At 38.1% G+C, this 14734-nt stretch overlaps 1 protein-coding gene and 1 non-coding gene across 2 annotated transcripts in view; one reads left to right on the top strand and one right to left on the bottom strand.

Moving 5' to 3' along the window:
• The window catches only part of lic (dual specificity mitogen-activated protein kinase kinase lic), a 49548-nt gene extending 42178 nt beyond the window's left edge, over positions 1–7370 (bottom strand). Inside the window, exon 1 of the mRNA XM_081731634.1 lies at positions 7187–7370. The gene's annotated coding sequence lies outside the window, so the exon portion shown is untranslated. The remainder of the gene's footprint in view (positions 1–7186) is intronic.
• Positions 7371–14355: 6985 nt separating this feature from the next.
• TRNAR-CCG (transfer RNA arginine (anticodon CCG)) lies at positions 14356–14427 on the top strand. Its single transcript has one exon. It is a non-coding gene; the product is annotated as a tRNA-Arg (tRNA).
• The last annotated feature ends 307 nt before the right edge of the window (positions 14428–14734 follow it).

The following is a 14734-nucleotide window of genomic DNA, read 5'->3' on the forward strand; positions in this document are numbered from 1 at the left end:
TTCAAAACCAATGAAATGAAATGAAATCTTTGAGTTTTAAGTCCCACGGTTATGCCCGTTAGGCTAAAGGAGACGGGAGAACAACGAGAAAACCTATGAACACTGTTTGTCCATCACAAAGTCCAAACGGCGCGAGCTGGGATCGAACCAGGGACCCCAAGCACCGGAGGGGTTTCAAAACCGGTTCGATGCTCTATTAAAAACCGGTTGGGTCTTCAGTTTCTATAAAAACCGGTTCAGCCCATCCCTAATAAGAATACGCAAAATTTTTATCATTTTCAACTTTCAAAAATTTCAGGTTAACGACAAATCAAAACTCGATAAACCACATAAAAAAGAAAACTATATTAAACTATTTCAAAATCTGATAAACTAATAGCACACCCGGTGGAAGATTTACATATCAAAAATACGCGCTGGTGGGTACATGACTTTTAATGTTTCTTATTCTATCAAAATCTCTCCCTGGAATAATAGTATTTCTGCCATCTACGGGTTGATTTGTTTAGTTACGTTTAAGTGAAAATATCACCACGTAAAGCCTCTCTCTATATTCTCTTTTGAGCGATGATAACTCAAAATTTCCATTTTTTGAGATGTAACACTCTTCTATTTGCAATATCGAAAACAAAATTATTGTTTCATAGTCTCCCAGAAGAAAGCCTTCAATCACATGATCAAGATTAAAAGTTACTTTTTTGTTTCCCCGAGTAAGATTACAAATGGGAATCAAAGTTTAATGAAAGGTACAGGTCCACCGAACTAAACTTTCTCTCTCCAATTCCTTAAACTAAGTCATGTTGTGCTGCAATTAAGAAAATGTTTTGTCAAATACGAACAAAACTCTACGGAGTTTTCGGAAAACTTCACCAAAAAGAAATCTCATCCCCAAACGTAAAGTACCCCTTGTATAACATTTCTACAAGAAATAACTTATGCCATATAACAGAGTTATTGATGAAATATTTTTTGGTAGACCTCACCCCAAGAATAAACTATCCGTTGTAGATATTCTCATGGAAGTGATTTATGCAATATTATAAGAATAACAACGACATATTTATTTATGAAATATAGTCAAAATTGCCTGAGTCATTTTTGAGAAAGTAATCTGAAAATAAATTCATTCACAAGAGTGAACTACCCCTTGTGATTTTCTTTCCGTAAGGAATAATTTACAAAATATTACAGAGTTATTAATAAAATATTTATTTACGAAATATGCACAAAATCGCTATAGTAGTTTGAGAAAATAGTCTGGATTAAACATCCCAAAAAGAAGCTACATATTATTTTCAGGGCAAATGTGCTATGCCATACTCTCAGGTTATTAGTAAAATATTTCTTTATGAAATAAAGAAAATCACCTGAGTCGCGAAAATCATCCGAAAGAAAACTCACCCAAACAAACTACCCCTTCCCGATTTTTCAGAGAAATTACACATATGACTTATCACTGCAACTGGAGTCGGAATTTGTGGACTTCTACTAGAAGCAAGATCAGTTAGGGTGGAAAAGGCGAAAGTCTGGGTCGCCACAGATTTACAAGAAGTACCTGTAACAGTATCAAAGGGAATAGAAAGCGAGGAAGGGATGCTTTTGTTTAAGCGACGCTTAGCATCAGCAGCAGAAATCTTCTCAACAACCATTAGTTCTCTGATACGTTTCTCTTGACCGTTGTAAGGCAGGATGATCCCGAGACCAAGCTGAAAGCCCTCCCTTGCAGTTGGCACAAAAGGGCTTGGTCGCTGTACAGGGTTCCGCACCACGACTACCCTGGCCACAATTCGCACAAAGAGCAGCATTCGCATTACATGACAGCTGGTGTGCCTGAAGTGGTGATATCTGAAACTGGGAATATAGGGACGGACCTTTAGCCGACAATAACCAGCCTTCACGCAGTCCGGAAGTGTAGACAAACTGAAAGTAAGAATCAGTAGAAACGACTACGCCTGACTTTACTTTTGATGCGAGCTACCTCTACATGTTGGTCAGCTAGCTCCGATTTAATCTCTCCTCGCTGGCGTTTACTGATATACACGCGAAAAACGTTCAGTAGACGATGAGGTTCTACCGACACCTTCACTGGTCCAATGTTAAGTCAATTTTCGCAACTTTACTGTTTATTTCTCGTCGACCGTTTCTACCAATAAGGTGCTATTCCGTAATTTCTTGTATCTTTAACCTGTCCGGCGTTATAAGTAATAACTTTATTAATAAGGAAAGGGGACAAGACTATAATAATACCCGGACGATTAGCTTCAGCATTGGCACTATCAACAGCTTTATCTTTAATTAGAAGATATAGAATTACAGGCATCACGATACTTGTCTTTTCCACACTACTACCTTGAGATTTTGTCTCGCTCTTGTTTCACTCGAGCTTTTTATGAGAGGGTTAGCCGGGACCCGATTTTATATTTTTAGTACTCATGAAATGTTGATGTTAAATATACAATGATAAACAAAAAAAGCGTGTGAAAGCCCCAACAGTTGGCAACTTCACATCGGGGCGCTTACGAAGAGAAAGTACGCTAATTCCCTGTTATCTGATCAGCACATCCTCACCGTAGGATCAACTCGAGGCCAACGCGGTCAAGGGGAATGGGAATGCAAGAAAACCATTCTTGTAGACAAACTCACGGCTCAGAAAAAAAAAAAGAAAGAAAAGAAACGACCTGTCGATTAAAAAGATACGCCCTACCAGCCCACAAGAGAACAAAGTATGCGAATTCTTTTATCTTTTTGCGCTTTTATTATTTTTTATTTTATCTTTTTCTTTTTGTATTTTTTATACTTCCAAAGACTTGAACACCGGACAACACAAACACTGGACGCATGTAACAGTTGGCCGAGATGAATGCACTTCTACCTCAGATGGAGGAAGACACCCATAGACCATCCACTTCTCAAAACTCCCACCAATCATTTCGGACACCACTCTATCTGATCCTGCTGGGTGCGTATGCGCTTCACTCCTCTGTCCCATGCGTCTTTCAAATCACAAATCCGATTATCAAAAACAGGCCATAACGAGGTTGGTGTCCAGAGAAAGCAGTCCACATCTGAAGCTTATCTTTGTACTTTGATCGCAGATTTTAAAAGTCGGGAGATCGGCCCAGCACCATCCCTAAAAATGGAGGAATAATGGCTACTGTAGTTCCGAAGAACTGGGCGATGGGGGCGCCACATCCCGACACCGGGAACTTTGTATGAACTGAAGGTAATAGTAAGACATGAGATTTTAAGGACACATATCTGCCAGCTTTACAGGTTCGTTCACAGGACATAGTAGGGAGCTACAGAAGTACAAAGAGAGTACATTACTACTCAAAATGCATGCTGTAAAGGTTAATCAACAGTTATTTAGTACAGAGATATATAGCCACAATACCGCAGATTCCCGTATAAAATAGGATCTTCAATAAAATTCCCTGAGACATCCCTAATTAACCCTAGGATCATGGTCCGCCCATCATTCTCTTCAGAATAGAACTGCCTTTCAGACGGTACCATTCACATGTCTCTATCACATATTTGAGGCGGAAAAATAGTTTTTTTTTTTTTTTTTAACCTTTTTGCCCCTCTAGACCCCCTCTGTGTTAACACAGAAATCTGAAAAATACTACTCGGTGGACTGAATATTTGTGCAAAATTTCAATCGTCTAGACGCAAAAGTAAGCCCACCAAACAATAATGAAAATAGGCCTAACAAAAATATTTTCTTTAAAGTTATGACGTCATCACCTCCTATGTCTCAACGCAGAAAGGCGTGAAACCATACGTAACATGTTCTACAATGCCTCTAGACTTGAAAAAGTGAAAAGCTTTATTGGTTCGTTTTTAATCGAATAATGAAGACACTACTTTTAGTACCTAAAAATAGGTACTAGAACTTCAAGGAGCTAAAGGTTCCTTTCGATGAAGTGCTAGGAAATTTAAATTTTGACAGGTTATCGACATTAGTCAGCGGAACTGATTTGGTGCTTATAGATTTTGCTTCACTGTTAAGTTATTAGACCTTGAGAGGAGTTGCAGTGTTTGTGAAAAAGAGTACTGAGTACAATACAGTAGAAGCTATTGAGTACAGTTCGACATAATCGGTTAAGTGCACTTCGTTATGTTCGAAATGGCAGCTTTATTGATGGATCTAGGTTGGAAATACATGAGATTCTTTTAGTGTTACAGGTTTGTGTCTGGAGTTACAAGATATGAGAATATTATTAACGAATAATGTAAGTAAAAGGCTAATAGTCACCGCAAGAAACAATCCTCATCACTAGGAAGTACTTTCGAAGAACATAGTCTTCATCTTCAGCCTAGGCACACTTCAAAAAAGATTTAAACCATAAAAAGAATTTAAAATATACGAAGTAAAAATCTTCTTGTCACTAGAATTAGACATATGTTAATAGTAATCCACTTGTCACTGTTTTTTACTGCTTTTTCTATTTTCACTATCTTCCAGACGGTGAAAATATGAGTACCAAAAATTTATCCAAATGGCATTTATGTCACCTTTATCTGAATTGAGTGCCGGTTTCTGCTTATGAATGTAATAAGCATCTTTAATTTTCCGTTCTGCTGCTGTTTTTGCTTTTTCGATCAAACATGAATTCATGAGGTTTGTTTCTTGCGGTGACTATTACCCTTTTACTTACATTATTTCTAATCATTATCACCGCTCGCAATATAATGATAATTATTCATGAATGTTCATTTGGATCTGTATTAAGCACAAGAACTGTCTCTGATTGCCTCAATTTCTGCAGAGAAGTTTGTTTTTGAGACTGTGGTTAGACATTTCGTAGGTGTCATTGGTGGTGATGGTATGACTGTAGAAGTAGATGAAGCATTTTTCAGTCGACGCAAGTATAATGCTGGAAGTTGTTGGCGGAATTTCCAGGGAAAACGATGACATATTTGTTAGTGAGTGTCCAGATAATGAGAGAAATTCAAAAAAATTATTAGATATAACTTCGAGGCATGTTCATGTGAATTCAACGATTATCACTGATTGCTGGAAAGGTTACTCGTCGTTAGGTAGTGGTCAATAGAAGTATCTGACTGTGATCTATTCTTATAAATTTATAGATCCTGTAAGTGGAGCATATGCATAAACTATTGAGAATCTCTGGTGCCATTTGAAGAGGAGTTTGAGCTGCACGCAGAAGGGATGATGTTGCTGTTTGGATAATATTTATGGAATACGAAATTTATTTCAGGTTACAGCATTGGTCAAAAATACTTTTTATTCATGGAACATGTTGCGCAATTGTACACACTGCATTGAAATATCATGTATTTAGTTTAAATTATTTTTATCCGTAATTGTAAAATATGTATGTGGTTTCGTTTCCTGTCGTTTAAAGTATTTAACTTGTGTAATTTGTATTTCTTTCCTAATTCTACGGGAGGTAGGGGGCTCGATCCCGTGTATGCTTATTGTTTTCATTATGAAAGTGTGGTGGTTTTTGCTGTAGTCTCATCTATTATAATACCCAATGTATTTCAATTTTGTTACATTTAGAACTGATACGATACGGAGTTCGCTTAGTCCTACATGTATCAATACTTCAAACATTAAATGTTGTAAAGAGAAGAATTATTACAGTCGGAACCACTATGATTTCTAATCGTTTCGATTCGTAACGAACAGGTTCCTGGTAATAATTATCAAACTGGTCCGAGGAAACTTTTTCTTATGAATCGGTTCATTGAACGATTCACTGAATGAAATGGCCAAAGTAAAGACACGCCTTCCTTATAAATCCCTCTTTACATGCAAAGTACTGATTGAATTTTATCTGTATATGTTCTAAAATGTGATGTGCCAAAACTAAACAAGCACTCTCAATTCACACAACAATGACAAGCAACCGATAGCGAGTGAAGGCGGGCTAACAGCCAGGTTGATTACTTTACTATAACTCAAGGGATGTGGAACAGTGCTCTAGAACCCTGCCATCCTTTAGGCTAAGGGAGTCGGATACGAAAATTTGAAGCAAAGTAACCAGGCATATACATATATGCATAGATCAGGCTATATAAAGGAAAAAGAAAAAAATACGGTAATAGTTAAGAACAGCTACTTCTCATCTCCCGTGCACGAGGATACATCTTACTGTTGCACTACCTAAGCACCCTAAGTACAAGGGCAAGAACTCAGTCTATTACCTACTTTTTAACATCCTAGGTAGTCAATGAATAATTCCTGAAAGTATGGCGTTTCTCGTCCTTCCCTAAATGGGAAGTACGGCTCCTTAACTATAACCAAAAATACTACACACTAATCTGTGGTAGGTGTCGGTACAAGCTGGCAAGGTTCTAGAACACAGGTCCCCCTTCCCATTTAGCTGTAATAAAGACAGAAAACAACGTCCCCTGCGGCGCTCTAATCCGCCTTCACTCGCTAACGCTCGTTCGGCAATACTGTATGAATTAAATATTAAACTTTGGTACAGAAAGGAACCAACCTAGCTACTAACCTATATGGGGGGAACTGTGCTCTAGAACCTTCCCGTACAAGCTAGTTTTACTTTAAATTCTATAGTAATTAACCATATTTTAACGCTGTTTATGTTCACTTATCCCCTGCGCCTTCAAATCTAAATTTCTTACATATTAGTTTTTCTTTCTGACTAAACAGATTTTACCGGTAAAATTTAATCAAAATAATCGCGCATTCTTAGCATTCAGCAGATCATGAATATTTAGCTATATTACTATTGGTATGGTATTTCTTAAGTAGCGTCTTCGTCCTCAACTGTTAAGATTATTAAATCTACATCACTCTACTGGTACATGAACTAAAAAACGAAATAAATTTATATACTATATCATTATTTAAAGCTCAGTAAACACCTCAACATATTCCAATCTGACACTTCCCAATAAGGATTTCCAAGCGTTCCAACGATGTTTGCTGGATGCTCTTCTATCTACAATCTAAATATGACTCATGCTTGTATGAGAAGAAAAAAAATCACCCTGTAGCAGTGACCTTTCACGAACCACACATACTAAATTACAAGTAGAACTAACTTAAGTATTTCTTGTGTAGCTTGTTTAATGACCGTTTTGTCTCAAATTTATTCAACTAGCGGAATTTACCCTAAGGGTAATTTGGTATAGTATGTCCAATAGCTGTACGAGCTTCGATATAATTACACATTACAATACTTACATGTAAACAATCTTCAATTGTTATTATAACAAGTTTTCAACTTAAACCACACACAAAAATCAAAACCACACATAACAACGTTGTAAAATTAATGAACTAAACAAGTTTCTCACTCCTACCAAACGGTCGGCCGCAACAAGCACCCGACTGACTGCGCTGTGGTCTGCGCGACTGGTTAACAGTCAGCTAGTGTTACCAACTGAATCACACAGAACTCAACCAAGTTAGTGAAAAAAAAAAAAAGTCAACAAATCTGCTTGACGATTTCCATAGGGGCTCATTCCGTAGTAGTCATCGCAAATATTTACGGACAGCCACGAGATATAAATTCTAAAACAAGCAAATGTAAGTGACCATATACCGGGTATTGCAACCCATTATATGGGAGCATACTTATATTCACGTAATATGAACTTTTTTTTTTTTTTTTTTAAGCAGGAAATGTACTCTTAGGCCGTGGATCCATTGGTTCCGAATGCGATTGCGATTGCCAATACGAACTGCGAATTCATATTCCTTTGTACATCCGAAGTTTTGCAAATGCGAATCAAATTGCAATGTCTCTTTTTAGGCTTCAATGTGAAATATCTTTGCTTGAAAATTCGAACCTTAAAGTCTTGAGAGCCTAAATAATAATAATAATATTTATTAATTTCCCTTGTGTGCAAAATAGGGTGAATGTCGCTCCCGTTATTATCAGTGGCGGTCGGTAGATTGTGGTTTCCGGGGTTGCAGTACGAACAATCGGAGACAGAAGATATAAAGTGGACTCATTGACTAATCAGCATAACTTTAGATGCAAATGCTATGTGACATGTGAAATTAAATAAAATTCTGTTTTTAAAGAATAAAAAAATTCAGAACATTTTATCCTATTAATCACCTTAATTAATTAGTAAGTTCATTCTCCTCTCTTTGATTGGAGCAAATCTGTCTAATACGAGGGTCATTACGAAAGTTTTGAGATACGCATTGTTGTGGCACAGTATTTGAATTCCAACAATTGCGTTCGGTAGTGGTATCCAGAGCGAAGAAGCGAAGCAAGTTTCAACTCGCCTCGTTTATCGGCGTGGCCGTATCGCCTTCACTTGTTTGTTGATGTGAGCAGTATTCGGCTGTCTAGAATGGAGCTCGAAAGGGAACATTTTCGGGCAATGATTCTCTACGATTTCAAAAGTGGTTTGAACGAGACGCCAAGCCTTGACCGTTTGCAGGGGGCATTTGGGGACCTTGCTTCTTACCGTGCTACAATTTTTCGGTGGTTTGGTGAATTCAGAAGAGGCCGGACATCGCTTAAAGATGAAGAAAGAGCTGGACGTCCGGCAACAGCTGTGTCAGATGAAAACATTGCCGCTGTGGAACAAATGATTCGAGAAAATCTCGAACAACTTTCAAGGACATTGAATCTACAGTGAACATTGGATCGCCAGCAGTAACAAAAATTCTTCATGATCATCTTCGGCTCATGAAGGTTCATCTCGTTGGGTGCCTCACACTTTGACTGGACAGCAGAAGCGCATGCGTGTGGAATAGTGTGAAAAAATGCTTGCAAGATTTGAAGGAGGCAATTCTCGACGCGTCTCTGACATTGTTACTGGTCATGAGACTTGGATCTATCAATTTGACCCTGAAAATAAACGCCAGTCTACAGTTTGGATCTTTCCAAACTAAAATCCACCCACGAAAGTGAAGCGACCGCGAAGTGTGGGGAAGAAGATGGTCGCAACTTTCTTCTCCAAATCTGGGCATGTTGCAACTGTTCCACTTGAAGAACAAAGGATTGTTACTGCTCAGTGGTACACCACTGTTTGCCTAACAAAAGTGTTCCAGAAGCTTCGGGAACGGCGTGTAAGAACTGGATTGCGTGGGATCCTGCTTCATCATGACAACGCGTCCGCACACACGGCCAACATCACAGTTCAGTTTTTAGAATCTACGGAGATCAAACTTATGACTCAATCGCCGTATAGCCCTGACCTGGCCCCGTGTGATTTTTTTCTGTTCCCCAGGATCAAAGATCGCATGCGTGGGAAGAGATTTTGCAGCCCTTAGAAAAGCTGTAGTGGCTTACGAGAATGAACTTTCAACACTTGAAGAAAAAGACTGGCAACATTGCTTCCAAAAGTGGTTTTCGAGGATGCAAAAGTGTGTACAGTGTAATGGTGAATACTTTGAGAAAATGTAAGTGTTAAATTGATTTTAAGTATGTAAGTTGTTTCACATCTCAAAACTTTCGTAGTGACCCTCGTACATGCTGGTTGAACTCTGGTATTCTTATTGTCAGGTCTTTTTCGATGGAAAGCATAACCAATGGTGATAACCTTTCTGGGCACATTCAATTCCTTGAAAGTGTCAATTATTTTTGTTGCGAAAAAAGGCGAAACAATGGCATATGTTCTGGAAAGGAAACCTCGAAACCCGCCAGATGTAGGATCTGCATGTAACAGAAGCCAAAAACTAACTAACAGCACTGTCAGTTCTACACCCAAAAATGTTAGATGGGAGGGGTCCAAAGTATTTGAGGGAGGTCCAATACGTCTACGTAATATGAAACCTGTCCTATACTGCGCCCGAAAAGACGATAAGTAATTCTTAATTACTGTCACCTATATTTTTAGAAAAAAATGATAGAACGATTATTTTTATAAGAAAAGAGAAACTACATGATGAGGCGTAAAATAAAATATTTAGCCTACATCAATCGTTTCTCTGTTAGACAAGTATAGTTCGTAGTGATGAGCAAATGCAAGACCAAGACCAAGACCCGGGTGGTCTTGGTCTTGGTCTTGGTCTTGCACATGCGGTCTTGGTCTTGGTCTTGCACTGGAACCCTCGGTCTTGGTCTTGGTCTTGGTCTTGCACACCTAGTCTTGGTCTTGGTCTTGGTCTTGCACACCCAGTCTTGGTCTTGCTTGCAAGAGTCTTGCAAGTTTTGCTTTTAAGAAATCTATGATTTTCATAAGTAAATTTTACTCTGGATATAAGGGATAATAAATCCTACATTGCGCCAATAGTGAGGGAAATACAATGTATGTTTCTAAATGTAATATATTTTACCTTCGTGTAAGTGTGATGATACTGTACAACATAGGCGATGACCTTTACTTTTTTTTTTTTCAATGGGTGATCACGCTTCACTACTTATAAGATAAATCACAACATTTCGTAATATTTTTATGTTTTAACAGATCCAATACTCCACTGGTTTCCAAACTGGGGAGGCTACCCCTGACATTGAGACGCATGAAAGAAAACCAAGACGGCACAGATCACTGAAATACCATAAATTCCAAAATTATTTTTACACTCTAAAGGCGTCAGATCTTTCTTTTCAACCACGATTAGCTAATCCTTGTATTAAACAAACTTCCAATTAAATATAGAGATTTTGTTTTACTGATTCTAATATGTACTGTATGGGGCAGAAACAAGGACATTACGCAAAAACGATGAAACAGTTAGACTTTCGAAATGTGGGCATGGAGAAAAAAGGAGAGAATCAGCTGGGTTGAACGGAAAACGAATGCGAAGGTTTTAGAAATAGTAGCAGTAGGGGAGAAAAGAAGAATTTTAGATGTAATGAAGAGGACGACATTGGCTGAGGAGGAACTGTATTATGAGGGACGTGCTAGAGGGAGGGGACGAAGGAGATTGTAGTTGAAGAAAGATATTAAGACAGAATATTGCTACGTTAAGACGAAGAGACTAGCTGAGGACGACAGTCATTGAAGCTTCTCAGCTGCAGCAAGTGACCTGCCAATAATGGCAGAATAGCTATTATTATGACGATGATGATATGTTTTGCAATATTGACCAAAATAGAGAGAAAAAATTAAAATAATAATAATTAAACCTCAATATTTTAGAATATGAAATGAAATTAAATTTGTGAGTTTTACGTCCTACGATTATGCCGGCTAGGCTAAAGGAGACGGTGATAATGAAAAATGAATGAAAATGGTGGAAAGAAGAAAGTGGGAGGAAACGGGAGAACCCCGAGGAAACCCACGCACACGGTGTTTGCCCACCACAAAGTTCGCTTGACGGGGGCTGGGATCGAACGCGGGACCCCAAACACCTGAACGCTCTACCACTGAGCCACCGCGGCCACAATATTTTAGAATAATTTGAGTGAAAACTGAAAACGACTCAACTGTCTATATCTTTTGTGTAAACTCAATTTATATAAATACTTTTGACCTACATTAGAAATACATAATAACGGCATCAAACTTCAAGTTATTTGAAATAAGTACGAAATTACTCTCAGTTGTGAATATAGATTATTTATTGTTGTATAATGTTATATCGTTGAATCCTAGATATGCCGTATACCTAAGGGGGCTATAAGTTATATTGATAAACAATTATTCAACGTATAAGCATCCATCTATGAAATCAAACTTGCGGTCACATGCGCTAAGTTTTTGTCAATGTCATGAAAATGTTATTTCAATATTAATTTTATAAGTACACATTAAAAATTTCCAACGGATGCTTGAACCTCAGAGCCAAGGCCATACCCATGTAGTCGGCACCTATGGTGTACGGAATTGCCGATGTTCAATATTACATTTCTTTAGTTTTGGAAGAAGAACACCATTAATATGTTTTGAAATAAAATGAAATATCTACTTTAACGTCCCACGATTATTACACTGAGGCTAAAGGAAACAGTAATGATGAGAAATGGTGGAATGAAGAAAGTAAGAGGAAAGAGGAAACGGGAAAACCCACGCACAGGGTGTTTGTTCACCAAAGAAGCTCACATAGCGCAAGCTGCGATCGAACCAGGGCCCAATGTACCAGAGGTGCACGCTCTGCCACTGAGTTACCGTGTCCATAACATGCTTTAGTTTATTTTTGCTTATCCACTTCTTAAGGACACAACTATTCTTCGTATGATTTCATAAAATCCAATCATGGGCCGTCGTGAATGATCAAATGATGACCAAAGTAAATCAGACACTGAAGTTATTATAGCTTGTAACAATTCATAGAATTATGCTGTCGGTCGTCTCGTGAACAACCGATTCAAAAAACGACATACTGTAGCTATATGTTACAGGAGCAAATTGACTCACATGGATTGCATAAACTACTGGGAACAAATTCACTCCGGCGGTATTTTTACTGGAGCCAAGAAGTTCACGTGAAAGATGTAATGATTTTTCCCCTTCCTTTTTACATTCTATAAAAAATCAAGTAGTACCTTACTTGTGCAAGACTCTTGCGCAAGAGTCTTGGTCTTGGTCTTGGTCTTGCAGATATGGTCTTGGTCTTGGTCTTGGTCTTGCAGGTATGGTCTTGGTCTTGGTCTTGCATCGGGATTCCTGGTCTTGGTCTTGGTCTTGGTCTTGGTCTTGCATGGAAGACTCTTGCAAAAACTGCAAGACCAAGACTCTTGCGCTCATCACTAATAGTTCGTTAGGAAAGTCTAGAAATGTTGGTCAAGTTTCGAAATTTTTGGGAGGTCCGAACACAGTGGACCCCCTCGTGGCTACGCCCCTGAGCATTGCTAACTAGTCCCGAATTCAATGTGGCGTTCCCCATCATACAGTTTTCTGTGGAAATTATCAAGAGTGTAAAATATACTTATTTTATAAAAGAAATATGTATATTCTAAAATACTATCCACAGAGGGGGGCGATTCTACATACTGACTTATTAATATTTGATTCACAAATTACTGTAGAACAAGCCTTCATTATCAATATAAGCTAAGAATTATCTTGTAAATGCGGGTCTACTTTCATTTGTTTTCTGATCTACTAGATATTTTCTTTCTTATTTTGTAATTCTGCAATCACTTTTTTTTAATTGTCATTATATTGATTTGCTTCAGTATAAGTACCGTAATTTAAAAATATGAATGTACTAGCAGCGTTCACCCCGCTTCGCTGCGGTCACCCCGGAACGCAATAAACTTTGTTACTTAGATAATTTTTACTTTTTCGCTTTCAAGTGATATGATAAAAACCATAGAAGATTGCACTAATGTTAACATTATATCGCCTGTCATTTATGTTAACCCGCCCCGCTTCGCTGCGGTCACCCCAACCCGCCCCGCTTCGCTGCGGTCATCCCGGAACGCAATAAACTTTGTTACTTAGATAATTTTTACTTTTTCGCTTTCAAGTGATTTATAGCGCCTGTCATTTATGTTAACCCGCCGAGTCACAGGGTCATGCGGGTTGCATATAAGTACGTTTATTTTTATATGATGAACTAATAACAAAGGATTTGTACGTATGGACACCTGAATGGTCAATTATCTCAAGACACTGGTAATTGAAAATTAAAGTGATATGATAAAAACCATCTAGGGTCCAAATCCTAACAACCCCCCAAAAATGAAAGAAATCGGTTCAACCGTATTAGCGTGATGAGCGGACAAAGGATTTTTTGTACGTATGAACACCTGATTGGTCAATTATCTCAAGACACTGCTAATTGAAAATTAAAGTGATATGATAAAAACCATCTAGGGTCCAAATCCTAACAACCCCCCAAAAATGAAAGAAATCGGTTCAGCCGTATTAGCGTGATGAGCGGACAAAGGATTTTGTGCGTTCTCTTTTATATATATAGAAGATAAAAACAAATTCCAATTGTTAATTGCTACTGAAATAAAATTCAGAAATCTCATTTAACGCGAAAAACATTATCGTTCACTGGAAGCCGTGCTGTATTACAGAAGCACTGCAACGACCAGTCCCTTTAACTTCTGAGGTAGGGGAAAAGGAGACTTAACATTCGCTTCAATTGCCGCGCTGAAAGAATCTGGTCGTTCTATGCTCACTGCAACGCAATATAAATTAGAGACTCTGAGACGGATTATTTTTCGCTTTTTAAAACGGATTAACAGAACGGACGGTTACAGAAGTAAAAAGAATGTTATTTAAAGTGTATATATGCGAGTATTAGAAATTATTTTTTCTGTTTTTTACTACTATTGATAATAATATTTTTTCTTGAAATACTTTGGTCGTTGCGCAATGCTGCAACACTAACATTAGCCACCACTGGTTATTATTATGCTTCCGTGGTAACCGTTTCTATTTTCACTTTAAAATAAATTAACTAAATAAAAATAGAGATTACAGAATCAACCTACTTTCCAAGAAAGTTTCTCCATGACTAAAGAAACCCGTTTGCGGGGGGGGGGGGGCGCGGTGGCTCAGTGGTAGAGTGTTCGCCTCCGGTGCTTGGGGCCCCTGGTTCGATCCCAGCTCGCGCCGTGTGGACTTTGTGGTGGACAAACTCCGCGCTCGTGGGTTTTCTAGAGGTTCTCCCGTTTCCTCCCACTATCTTCATTCCACCATTTCACTCATTTCTCATAATCACTGTCTCCTTTAGCCTAACCGGCCTAACCGTGGGACGTAAAACTGAAAGATTTCATTTCATTTCAAACCCGTTTGTGCTAATTCAAACATATTTGTCAATAATTACATGTATTCGTAAAATCATTATTTGAGGAACAGAAAGGAAATATAAATTGAATAAAAGTTCCAGTTCGTGTATTAATTATATCTTCATATTTTAAAG

Source organism: Thermobia domestica, chromosome 11 (assembly GCF_964235325.1).
Source record: "Thermobia domestica chromosome 11, izTheDome1.hap1.1, whole genome shotgun sequence".
In the NCBI taxonomy this organism is placed as follows: Eukaryota; Metazoa; Arthropoda; class Insecta; order Zygentoma; family Lepismatidae; genus Thermobia; species Thermobia domestica.